General features: G+C 42.3%; 1 non-coding gene across 1 annotated transcript; it reads right to left on the reverse strand.

The window, feature by feature from the left end:
- Positions 1-11,982: 11,982 nt before the first annotated feature.
- On the reverse strand, positions 11,983-12,109 carry LOC131505899 (small nucleolar RNA SNORA25). Its single transcript, XR_009258651.1, has one exon. It is a non-coding gene; the product is annotated as a small nucleolar RNA SNORA25 (small nucleolar RNA).
- Positions 12,110-12,980: the final 871 nt, after the last annotated feature.

The raw sequence follows: 12,980 nt of genomic DNA on the forward strand, positions 1-12,980 counted from the left end.
CCTTTGCACCTTTGCCAGAAATCAATTGATCATATATGTATGGGTTTATTTCTGGACTCTCCATTCTGCTCCATTGATCCATTTATCTACTTTTAAGACAATGGCATATTTCATAACCTTTTAATCTCTAAGCAGTTTGCTGAGCTCCATTCCATCAGTGTCGCCTCCTTCCATGTAGTTCAACTGGACAACTCAGTTTAGTTTTCTTTTAGTGAAATATAGCCAAAATGAATTTCACCAATGACCTAAAATGAGTCTAAAGCCCCTCTCTACCCTTTGCTAATGTTGTATCCCAGTTTACGTTTTTTTTGGCGGGGGGGGGGGGGGGGACGGATGTATGTGCCGAAAATACGTTGACAAACTTTTCTATTTCATACAAACCTATAGAAATTAGTATAAATCATCAAATTGCTCATGGTGGGGTGAGGAGTGGCAGCAGAAAAATGAAATGAAGAACCCAAAACAAACACCAAACCCTCTCTAAAGAATTCCTGTTAACGACTGTGTCCATTCCTAAATTATATCTAACTTTTCTCTGCTCTCTGTTGTATACACAGAGGGAGAGTGTTCACTTTTTTTTTTCTTTCTTTCTTTCTTTCTTGCTTTCTTTTTTTTTCACTTTAGACTGATATTAGGGGTTCTCGAAAGCAGAGGCAGGCCAGAAATCCCAGGGCAAGATCCAGTTGAGCCTGCTTGAGAACAGGGCTTTCTCAGGTAGGATTCCACTTGTAAATCCCAGCTGTCAAACTGTGACGAACAGAGCCTCAGAAGAGGGAAAAGCCAAGACTAAGCAAGGAGTGAGGAGAGCACGTGTGCTGCAAACAGGGAGACAGGAAAGGTGGTTATCAGCCTTTTCATAGGTCCAAGCTGATTGGCGAGCTCCTTGTTGATGCTAATGAAGCTATTTTTACACTGATAGCTACATTACTCCCAGCAATTGTCATGGTTACACGGACAAAAGAGAAGGCGAATGGTAAACTTTCTGAATAAAAGAGATATTAAACTGGAATCACTGAATCACTTATCCTAACAACAAAAATAAGTCCTTTCTAAGATAGTTAATGAACTCTGTTTTACCCTGAGGCTATAATCCGCCGCTAACATCAGTCTCCTCATCTGTTAAAATGATGGGGGTTGGACTGGATGATCTCTGAGGTCCCTGCCAGCCCTGAAAATTCTGATTCTAGGATTATTTAATCTATTTGTTTCTCAGTGACTGGCGGTTTTGCATTTACTATATGTTGAAACAAGGGGGACTTTTAACTTGGAAATTTTGAAATGTTATTTGTCTCACAAGCTGGATTTCAAAAGACAGAGTTTGAACTAAAGGCATTGATCTCTAATATATTTTGGACCATATACAGTAACCTGCCCATTTAATGACACACCGTGTGGGGGTTGGCAGGAAAGCAGTAAAAAAAAAAAAAAAAAAAAAAAAAAAAAAAAATCCTGCTGCTCTGTGCAATTTCAAATCCGTGATAAGTTCGTTCTTCTCTGAAGGAGAACAACCTGATATCTGTGCTAACTCCAATCCCCTTTCAAAATGGTTCTCAAACACAGTTTGGCAGAAGGCATCAGCTAACTGTGGTAGATGTGTTCTCACTTACCACTTGTCAAAGCTGGGCCTGATCAAACTGGGATGCTCATCTCCTGGCATTAAAAGAATGCATCAGAATTCTCAGACAGAAATCTGTAAGCGGATGATAAAGTTGTGATATATCTGGGCCCAAAATGGATAGGACCTTACTTAATTCTATAGCTTTTTCATAATATAGAATCTACAGAGAATGCCGGAACCAACTACCTGAATGTGTTAGCTCATTAATCCCCATTTTCCATTCAGAAAATTACCTAAATGTCTTCTAGTCTACATGCCTACTGTTTCAGGAAAAAGGTCCCCAAATTACAGTTTATGTAGACTGTGTTAGCCTTAGCGTAAACTTCTGTAGCCTGGTTCTCAAGGAACTTACAGTCTACTTGACAGAGAAGATGGGATTAGGAAATATTTGTATGTCAGATGCATACTGTACCAGGCACTGGGCATAACTCTTATTGTGAGAAAGAGTCTATGATTTCTGTTCTATGGATTAAAACACTGAGTCTCAAGGCATTAAAAAAAAAAAAAAAGGATACCATTGTTGCATATCTAGTAAAGCTCCTATCAGAGGTTTGAATCCTGGTTCATCTGACACAAGGTCTGTCCTATTTTCTCAGCACCAAGGATGGCAAATAGGTTTCATCTCACCTGCTGATGCTGAGGAATTGACGGAGCTAATTGGAGTGTCGATTAAGAGAGTTTCTGGGGTGCCTGGGTGGCTCAGTAGGTTGAGCGTCCGACTTCAGCTCAGGTCATGATCTTTCGGTCTGTGGTTCAAGCCCCGTGTAGGGCTCTGTGCTGACAGCGCAGAGCGAGGAGCCTGCTTCAGATTCTGTCTCCCTCTCTCTCTGCCCCTCCCTCGCTCACGCTCTGTCTCTCTCTCTCTCTCTCTCTCTCTCAAAAATAAATACACATTTAAAAAAAACTTAAAAAGAGAGAGAGAGTTTCTGAGAGAGGACATATTGGATCAGAGGAATGGAGTGCCTTGGTTTTTTTGTGATGCAGCATACGTTCTCGAAATTTCCCATATTTGCCCCAGCACCTGCTGGCACACACCTAAGTTAATGGAGGAGTGAGAAGAAAGGAAAACTCAGCCGAGTCTGCGTGTTCAGGGAAAGTTTCTTAGAAATCTGGGAGACAAGCCAGCCCTGATAGATGGGTAGAACTTGGACAAGTGGCCGGAAAGCAAATCAGTACTCCAAAAAAGAGTTTGAGATGAGAAGCAACGAGAGAGCAGGCTTTTAAGGCAACGATGGGGGTAATTTTTAGGAGACTGAGATCCTTGCCTTCACGCCTGCGTTAACCATGGGGCGATGGAACACAAGCAGATCGTTTAAACTGGTTCAAAGGCTTCTCGCATTTACCCTGCTCGAACAATCTCTCTGTGTTTCATTAGTTGCCAATAAGTTACCTCTTTGTTTCTGTGTTTGGTTTTATGGATTCTATTGTTGGCATGATGAGAGCACAGGGAAGCCATGTAATGACAGGGGGAAGCACTGGCTGGGGGAAAGAAAAAACACTTTGAAGCCGTGGGGCTCCCAGGCTGCGTCTGGGCACAATGCCAGCTTTTCTGTAGCTGAAGAACTTGCCGTGGAAACAGCTGGCAATGGCTACAATTCACCTGTAATAAAGACAAGCGATACCGACCACTCAGCACACTAATCAATGATTTAATAATTGTGTCAATGAAACAGATGATTTGATGGGCTCCGGGGGATTCAAGCCCCCTCTGCAGCTACATGCTGCCTTCGAGAATGGCCTAGTCTTCCTCAACAGACTTCCACGTTTCCCTCCAGCACTCTTATTTTAAGACTCTTCTGGTTACAACTTTTATACCAGAATATATTGGAACATCATCTACTCCTCAGACTGGTGTTTATTGACATTTATGGAAGTGTCAGGAAAGCCCACTGAGCAAATAGAGCCTTTCCCCACTCTGTCTATCTAGGTTTGTAGAATCTGTCCCTAGTGGCAGTACTGTCCCCTTCGGGGTCGTAGAACATCTCTTCCAACGAGCTGCTGCTTCTCAGGATGCATCGCAGCTCGGTCTGACTGAAGCGGGGTGGGGGTGGGGGGGTTGCCAGAAAGAATATGTGTTAGGTTCCATTGCATTTTGGATTTTCTCTACCCCCTCCTTTTTACTCTGTGACATTATGAGGTGTTTCAAATCTGGCTGAGGTGTTATCCAATCATAAGTACAGTTTCCTAGGATCTGGGTGACCCTTTCCTCCCTACTTAACAGTCGTTAAATGAACAGATGCCATAAAACGAAAGGGCGCTGATTTTCGGCTTGTCCTGGAAAGCACAGTGGACAGGGCGTGTGTGGGGCAGTGTGGGATGGCTGGTGGTCACAGCCGCTCTCGTGAGCACGTTGCTGCCGGTCCCCCCTCGTGGGGTTGTCATAGTGTTTTTCCACCTTCCCTTCTTAATCTCACAGAAAATTATTTAACTGACTATCATCTAAGCTCTTACATGTTAGTTACACCGAGTAGACTTTAGGAAACTGAGCATCAATGATACTGAGTCAGTTAGAATTAGGTCTTCCCTGGTGGTGAATCTATCATGACATTGACTTTTATGAGGAGAAAAAAAAAAAAGGAAAAAAGGGAGGGGGGTTACACCATTGTGTAAGCAGCTTTTGTAACTTGTTGGTAGGTATGCAATATCTCAGACCTAAGGTAAGTTTTCAAAAACCCAGGACCTTCCCCCCACCAGTAAGGTAAACAGGCTTAAAATTTTATAAGGGATCTGCTCTGGGTCCCCTTCTAAAAGCCAGGTTCCAGTTATTTGTTAAGCGTGCCAAACTCCTGCAGTGCTGGGATCAGACTCCCTGGCCCCGATTGTTGGTGATTCCCTTTACAATTTGAGGATTTTTTGTCTGTTATTTTGAACTGTGGACCCGAGTGCCCATTTGGAGGCAAACAGAAAAGTCCCACTCAACATTCTGATATGTATAATGGCCCCGGGCAAGTTTTCCATATCTGGAAATACATTTGTGTTGTATTATTTTAAAAACACTCCTCTACTGTCACTCTCCTTATCCCTGGCTTACCCTGAGCTCCATTAATTAAGGGCCTAATCTGTGCGAATATTGTGGCCCTTTTAAGAGTATATGCATTTTAATGGGTTTGCTTAAGGCCTGAAAAAGATTCAAGACACAAAGGACTGAGTCGATAATGGTGGGATTTCAGGCAGTATGACAAGCATTGAGGGATATACTTTTGGCCAGAGGCCCTGCCTGACTCCATTCAAATTTCACAAAATAGACAGTTGTCTCTCCATAAGCAAATGAACAATATCCTTTTCTTCCCTTTTCCCTTCATAATTTTGACATAAGCTATGCAGTGGAAAGCAGGTACTGGCTGGTAGTATCCATTATGCATGGGGGCCAATTCTATTAAGGATCTAGGAAATCCCTCCCTTGGTGGCATATTTAGAAAGTACTATTGGCATCCCGTCCCTCTGTGTTACCAGTGAATGACATGTCAATGTCTTGATGCCTGATCTTAATTATTCACTCTCTGCCATTTCCACAGACCCGAGACGGCTTTCGTCAGTGCTGACACACGGAATATAGCAAGGAGCATTAGTGGAGTCCAAATATGACTGTAAGAACAGCGAAGAGAAATTATATGCATCTGTATGTATCTGTATATAAATATATATATTATACATACATGTATATGTATATATACACATACTTATATGCATGTGTGTGTATGTCTATAGATAGATATAGATGTATCTATAGCCACAAAAGATATAAAAGTTGATCCACAAAACTAATTTAGTGGCTTCCAGCATGTATGGCGAAAGAACCATCTCATTCATACATGTAAGAAACCACAGTGACTTCTCTCTCCTGACCATTCTGCAAGGAGCTCATGGGAGTATTCAAATGTTATCTATTAATATTCATGCAATGTTTCCTATTATATAATTTGTACAATGTTCCTTTGAGGATAAAATGAGACAGTAGATACGAAAATACTTTGAAGATTATAAATTGTAAACTAAACAAATATATTTCATCATAATTATGACTATGTTTATTTTCATGTTATCTATTTGGTTTCAAGTTTTGGATTACAACTTCCTTTGTGGCACAGCTGACGTTAGTTGATTTTCCTTGTGAGTGCCAGAATGGCACAATCATCAAAAAGGTACAAACACAGCAAGGCAGAAGGAACAACGAATGCCAAGAAGATGGAGTTTTATTCCCAGCTTGCTGGTAACAAATCTTACGCCTTGGGCAAATCATTTAATCTCACCAAGTCTTTCCACCCTTATCTTTAAAATAAAGGGGTGGCTCAGCCAATATTCCATCCAGATCCAATTTTCAGGGATCCTTGGGTAACCCTTTAAAAAAAAAAAAACAACATATGAAACCTCTCATCAGGGAAAGTTACAACGTCTTTCCTTCCACCACAAAAATTAGCTTTGGTACAGGTTCCATAACGTGTTAGGTCGTAAGAATTTGGCAAAAACTGAAATATATTCCAGAAATTGTTTTAATGCCAACAGGCTGTTATCAGCTATATTGCTGCCAGGACATTATAATGTGTGAGATGAACCATTGAAAAAAAAGGATAAGAGCACAAACAAAAACAAAAGTGTGGGTGAAATCTTTGAATTTTTGGCATCAGTCTGATTTGTCTGATTACAAAGTAGTCAATAAGAATATCTTTCTTTCTTTTACTTTTTGCATTCCTTTCCTTCTTCCTTCAAGAGCCCTGTTCCATATAGAAAAACAGGCTCAATAGAATCAATGTTCGAAGCTAATTTAGATGGTCTAAGCCATTTCAATTGGTAGTCAATAACCTTGTGGGACCCCTTCTTAGGCATCCTCACCTTCCGTAGAAGATAAAGGGATGAGATAGAAAGAAACTACAGTGGGAAATGCATTTTCAGTGGTCCCCTGGCAGAAAGCCACAGCATTCCTCCATTACGTGCCCACATCATGCACCCAAACTGTGCCAGTGTTTGATTTTCCCCTGCGACGATGATATTCCATCAACAGTTTGCAATCTTTGTAATTTCTCCACTTTAAAACTGCCTTGATAAATTAACTGGGTTAAACTAGTTGTAGATTTAAACTTCTCTGAAGGTCTTAATAGGGCAGTGTCATATGGACTGCAATCTGAAGAAAGTGAGCAAGGTCCCGTTCCCATCTCTGTTGGCGCAAAGTAATTCAGGCTGAAGGAGGAGTAGCTGCAGGGCATTTCTTGAGGCTGGAGAGTGCCTGTTTGGAGAAAGAGCAAGAATGCCAAAATGCCTGGTGACAGCCAGGGAGCGGAGGGTTATGGAGGATGAGATGAAAGTTGAGGAGGGGCAGGCAGACGCTGTAGGATTTGGTAGGCCATTGTAATGAAATCAGGAACCATTGGAGGGTGTGGGCAGACAAACGACTTGAACCAAATGACGTTGAACAGAATATCTCTGGTGGTAAACAGAGCTGCTGGGGGCAAATAGAATAATCTAGGGCATAGGTGATGGCGTCTTGGAACAGGTGGTAGTGGTGGAGACGGTGAGCGATGGTCTGGATCTGTTCTGACAGAAGAGCTGACACATTCTGTTGATGGATCAAATAAGGAGTGTGAGAGAAAGAGAGAAGCCCAGGATGACTCCGAGGTGATGCCTGAGAAACTGACACTAAGGAATCACTGGCAACTGAGATGAAGTTTGTGGACTTTAAGTCTTTGATGCCCATATGAGGAAGAAATTTCTGTAGACCTTTAATCAGTACACTAGTATTGGGTAGCTACTTTCATTCATATTTAAATTTAAGAGCCAGGGTGGCTTAGTCAGTTAAGCGTCTGACTTTGGCCAGGTTATGATCTCACGGTTTGTGAGTTCAAGCCCTGCGTCGGGCTCTCTCTGCTGTCGGTGCAGAGACCACATTGGAAACTCTGTACCTCTGTCTCTGCTCCTCCCCTCTCTCAAAAATTAATAAACATTAAATAAATAAATAAATAAATAAATAAATAAATAAATAAATTTAAGAAATAACTTTAGGAAATGGAAAAAAATCCAGGAGTAGTGCATTCTCTTGGTTTCATCTCCTCATTCATTTGGTTAGTTAATTAATATGTACTGTAATCTCTCACACATTAAAAGGTACCAAAGTGCTGTGAAGGATATAAAAATGTTTACATGTGAATTATATTACCAGAATGCATATAACCTAATAGAGGGTGAAAGTATGTGTCATTAACACAAATAAGGTACCACGGTGCTTGGGTATACCAGAGCGATTATGAGGTGTTCTCACATGAGACAGCCTTAAAAATTGGTTGGCTCTTTACATTCCAAAAGGAAAGTCATTACACCATCAAAGCCAGAAAGACTGTGGAAGAGGAAAGGAATTGTCTTATTAGACCTTGTGAGCTAACTGTGGGTAATCTGGAAAACCAATCTTTTTTTTTTTTTTTTTTTTTTTTTTTAATTTTTTTTTTCAACGTTTTTTATTTATTTTTGGGACAGAGAGAGACAGAGCATGAACGGGGGAGGGGCAGAGAGAGAGGGAGACACAGAATCGGAAACAGGCTCCAGGCTCCGAGCCATCAGCCCAGAGCCTGACGCGGGGCTCGAACTCACGGACCGCGAGATCGTGACCTGGCTGAAGTCGGACGCTTAACCGACTGCGCCACCCAGGCGCCCCTGGAAAACCAATCTTGACCAGTCTTTCTCAAGAAGTTTTGAGAATTAAGCTCTAATGCTCATTGTATGTAATTAATTTGCTTATCTCACATGCATCTAGGATGCACCTAGCCATGTAACATTGGTGGGAGAATTGAGAAAATTGTCCCGTGGTTGAAAAAGACTGAATTGTAAATTCAGGATTACATTTAATTAGTGTTAGATATCTCAGCTTCTGGTCAAATTCTCATATCTAACCCAGAAAGCAAATAAGATGAGTGGTATACCTGATGTCTGCTGAGCTGGACGTCATGTAAAAGGCTATGCAGGTAAGTGAAAATAGCAAAAGAAATAAAAGAAATTGCTCTTACCCTTGAAGCTCATGTAATCTAATTGGGAAGACAAACACAAGGACAAGTACATGAGAACAGTTTTACAGCAGAGTCTAAATATTGACCAGTGACATCATAGTCATGAGTGTGGACAAAGGGTAGGGTGGTAATTTGTGTTAAGGAATAATCAAGGTTGGCTGGGTTGAAGCAGAGAGGACATCCTTGAGGGTCTGAATCTTAAGAAAATATTGGCAAGTCATCGATCAGTCAATTTAAAAAAAAAACACAAAACCTGACATTTGGGCATGGATTTTATGAGCTAAGCAACGGACACTGTATAGGAATGCTGATATTCAGATGGCTTTCCTTCATTTTAAGAATAAATCTTCATGTACAAAAATCTTTGCTGCACTCACATTTGTGCTTCTCAAGCCTGTTGGATTCTCCTCTCCTGAAGACTGACACCTGTCTAATGCTTGAGTTGTGAACAACGTCCCCTCTGATGGGCTCTTCTGTTGACAGTTATAAGATTTCCTTGTGGTGATCACTGAGGGCTGCCTTCTCAAAATGAGCACTCTACTATGATGAAAACGTGGAAAGAGATGCAAGTCCCATAAAAAAGGCAAATCTCTCACCTCACACATCCTCCGGTGTGTGGATAACTGACTGATAAAGCCTTCTCTCTTAGGATGTAGGACTTGGTCAAGTCCCACTTGGTGGGGTACCACTGTTTGGACTCAGCAGGGTGCATCATCCTCGGAGCACTCCGTGCCAGTCTAGAAATACCCCGAACACATTGGAGAGAGAGCAGGAAATCTCAGTGCATTTTCCCAGTACCCCATCTGTGTGGCATGTCGCCGAAACCCACAACTTGTAATGGTAACATGTTAAGGTGAGAGGCGAGAGGGCAGGCACTGTCGCAGGTGGAGAAGGAAAGGTTGTTAGGCTTTCTGAAGGCATGTCGAGGGAGGCTGCAGTAACGTGACAGTGCCCCGTGCTACCTGAGCACAGCACATTGAAATCTCACATAAGTGATGCAGAGCATTTAATGAGTCGGGACTGAAAACTTTAATTAGCTTGTAGGGCTTTTTATTATTTTATTTTTTGTTCATTATATTTTCTGCTCAGTCTCTGTGGATGTTCTGCATTTTCATCATCAAATGACTGGCTGGCTATTTTTGTCAAACAAGAAGCCTGAAACCATCAAGTCTGAGTGCGGAGACGGTCTGCCCGCTCTGTCAACAGGATGAAAGTGAGTCTCGGGCTTTTTTAATTACAAGGATAACATGTTCGCTCATCTAATAATGAAGATGGTTAGCAATTTTAAATTTTAATAATCAATTACTGAAAGTAATTCTCCATTAAACCACAAGAGAGCCATTAAATCTCAAAAGATGGAACATGCTGTATGTAACAGTAGCAAATTTTCTATTTTTAAATATCATTAGGGAATATCTGATTGTTTCATTTCTCTGCATTTCTTTTACCTTTTTCCTCATGCAGACCATCTCATTTTCCGCAGGAAGACAGCACATGATCTTATAAATAATAAAAGAAAACCCTTGCAAGACTTGATCCAGGGGTGTGAAAGATGTGCTAAGAATGTAATTTATTTCAGTCTGGGATATTTTGACTGAATAATAAGGAAGGTGACTAATTAATATTATACTGCGCTGTGGGCAAGGCATGGCTAATCCATGCTGCCTCCACCTCTGGAGACCTGCATTCAAGCCTTAGAGGAGTCACAGCTGCAGAACACAGGTTGGGGGATGGGAGGGGAAGGTGTCAGATGTCTTTCCCTGGCTGTGGAGACCCCTGTCCATATTCTAAAACCACCCTGAACATCAGCCTCTGGTCCGAGGAGACAAGGGAAAAGACAGATGATTGCTACTTGGCTGTGGCAATTTGGCCGACTTATATGTCAGGGGGAGATAGCTCTGTGACAGCCTGAGCTGTCCCAGCCCCAGCCTGGTTTAGCCAGCACACTTTCATCCCACTTAAACACTTGGAGATAGATGGAGTAAAAGAAAAGGGGTGAGTGTGTGTGTGTGTGCGAGTGTGTGTGTGCGCACGTGTGCTCAGGTAAGATACTAGATAGGGGTGGGAGCACAATAACGAGATGGCTAGACTCAAATCAGCCCAAGTCTCCATCAAAGCAGCTGACTCCATATCTGCAGTATCTGAAGCTTAAAGAGCAGAAGGACACAGTGCTTTATTTCTAAGGCATTCGATTAGCCTTCAGTTAGTGGGAAGACCACTTAGAGTCTAACCAGTAAATAGTGCACTCAGCATTATAGTGCTGGTCCCCCAAACACCATGCGGTGTGTGGAAGGCAGGGAAGCCTGCTGACCTGAACACCAGGAACCACATGGCCGGAGGTGGGCTTCTCATCGTCCTGCTTGTGTTTCTGTTGGGAACTGTCCCTGTGTTTCTGAACTGTGCTGGCCTTTCCAGGGAGCAGTCCCGGGCTCCCCCAGGAAGGGATAAAGCAGAAACTCTGCCAAGCCAAGCAGGTTGGGGGGTGGATAAGGGGGATTTCATGCCATGGATAATTAAGATGCAGTTCTTTTGTACTTCTTCACTGAAAATGTCAAGTTTCTGGATATTGTGGGGTTTCTGTTTCTGTCTCACTCTGCTACCTGGACTTTAATCATCCTTAGAGCCATGAGCAGGGAGAAGCTGACTTGGTGGATATAATGGAATGTTGGTTCTCAACCTCAGGAGTTCCCCAGGTGAAATTCAGAGCTGGCCCCTGAAATTCGGAATGTGGAGAGCAAGGCAAGGATGAAGACAGAGGCAGGCCCCTCTGGACTGATAGGTGGCAGTTTTAAGAAGGGAACTTCCATTTGATGCTTGCCTTGGGCTGTGCAAAATGAGATCTTTGTACCCACCTTGCAGAATCATAATTTATTTTTATAGAGGCCTTAATGGGATTCAGTCATGTACACAGTCCAGATGGTCTCAATAACACATTACTCTCAAGGCTGCATCCTTGTAGTGGCTCCTAGTGTGGGAACAGTGGGTGGAACATAGTTTCCAAGGAAAGGGGGGCGGGGGCTCTGCTCTTATTGCCTGGATCCAGGTCAAACGTCAGCCAGGGGTCATGCCTTCCCAATGACCTCCTCCAACAGGAAAATGTGATCCACATTGGACAATTTTGGTCTTTGTTAGCACATCTGAGAAGTGACTTAGAGAAACAGATAAGAAACTGTTAATGTTTAGGTTCTGATGTGAACCCCAATTATCTAGCTATGGTGATGCAGCCATGTTCTGCCTATCCACTATTGGTATGTGTAATGGGGCATGAAAGTGATGATATATTATTTAACTTTTGAACATGCTTACTCTCCTGGATCACCAATCATGGGTTATTATGAACTACCATGAACTTTTATGATTATAGGAGTGGCTACATCTTATATTTCCTCAGAAAAACAGCACTATTTAATGACTATGGCATCCTATGGAGACCTTCAACCTTTAGTCATAGAGTTAAGGGCTCTTGGTTTCACAGCTCCAAAAGCCCTCTTTGAAATGATCTCTATATAAACTGGGGCAGAAAGACCCCTCACCTTTGCATGACATAGGCAGAATTTGAGAATCAGAAATCCTATTGGCAGTCGCATTTGTATATTCTGTGGAATGAAATCCACTTTAGTGGGCAGTTCTGTTTGATATCTTCGTCCATTCTTACATGTTCTTCTGTATCTCATTTTATGCAGAAACAAATCTGGTCCTTCAAAAGGGCATATAATAGGAAGCATTGTTTCTTTTATTTCAAATCTATTTTTAGAGACAAATTACAGCTCCTGATACTGTGGTTTAGTGAAGCTGCTATTTTGGGGGCATGTGTGTTACTTCTGTAATGGGTGTGAAAATACAGTGACCCAGGGCATGGAGAATCTGGCTTCTTGCTGCTTGCTAGCTTTGTTTGGGCTGTTTCAGATTGGTCTCTGGGGTGCATGAAGGTAAGTGAGCAACATACATTGGGTCTTCAGCAATTTGGTTTGGAGGTCAGACTGCAGATTCCCTCCCCTAGGAATCTTTACTACTTCAGAGTGGGAGAGAGTCAACTCTCAGTGGCTTCCCTAAGGAATGTCTGATGCTCAACAGATAGTTGGAGGGAAAGGGCAATACCAAATCCTGCTTACCTCCCCAGTGGTGTTTGGGTTCTTGTGTAGAGGTGGAAAATGTCATCCATGGCATCAGTGGAGGCAGGATTCTATCCGCAAAAAAGATGGCGATGTCAGCAGGGGTCACTCCAGGGAATTCTCTTTACTGAGAAGCAGAGAACAGGATAAAGGCAAAGCCTAAGGGAGGCTAAACTAACACCCAGTGGAGAGATAGAGAGTCAGTCAGGCCACCTTGCTAGAAGGCTCAGGGCTAGAATCATATAAAGTTAGGGGAAGCAT

This window comes from Neofelis nebulosa, chromosome 2 (assembly GCF_028018385.1).
Source record: "Neofelis nebulosa isolate mNeoNeb1 chromosome 2, mNeoNeb1.pri, whole genome shotgun sequence".
Classification (NCBI taxonomy): Eukaryota; Metazoa; Chordata; class Mammalia; order Carnivora; family Felidae; genus Neofelis; species Neofelis nebulosa.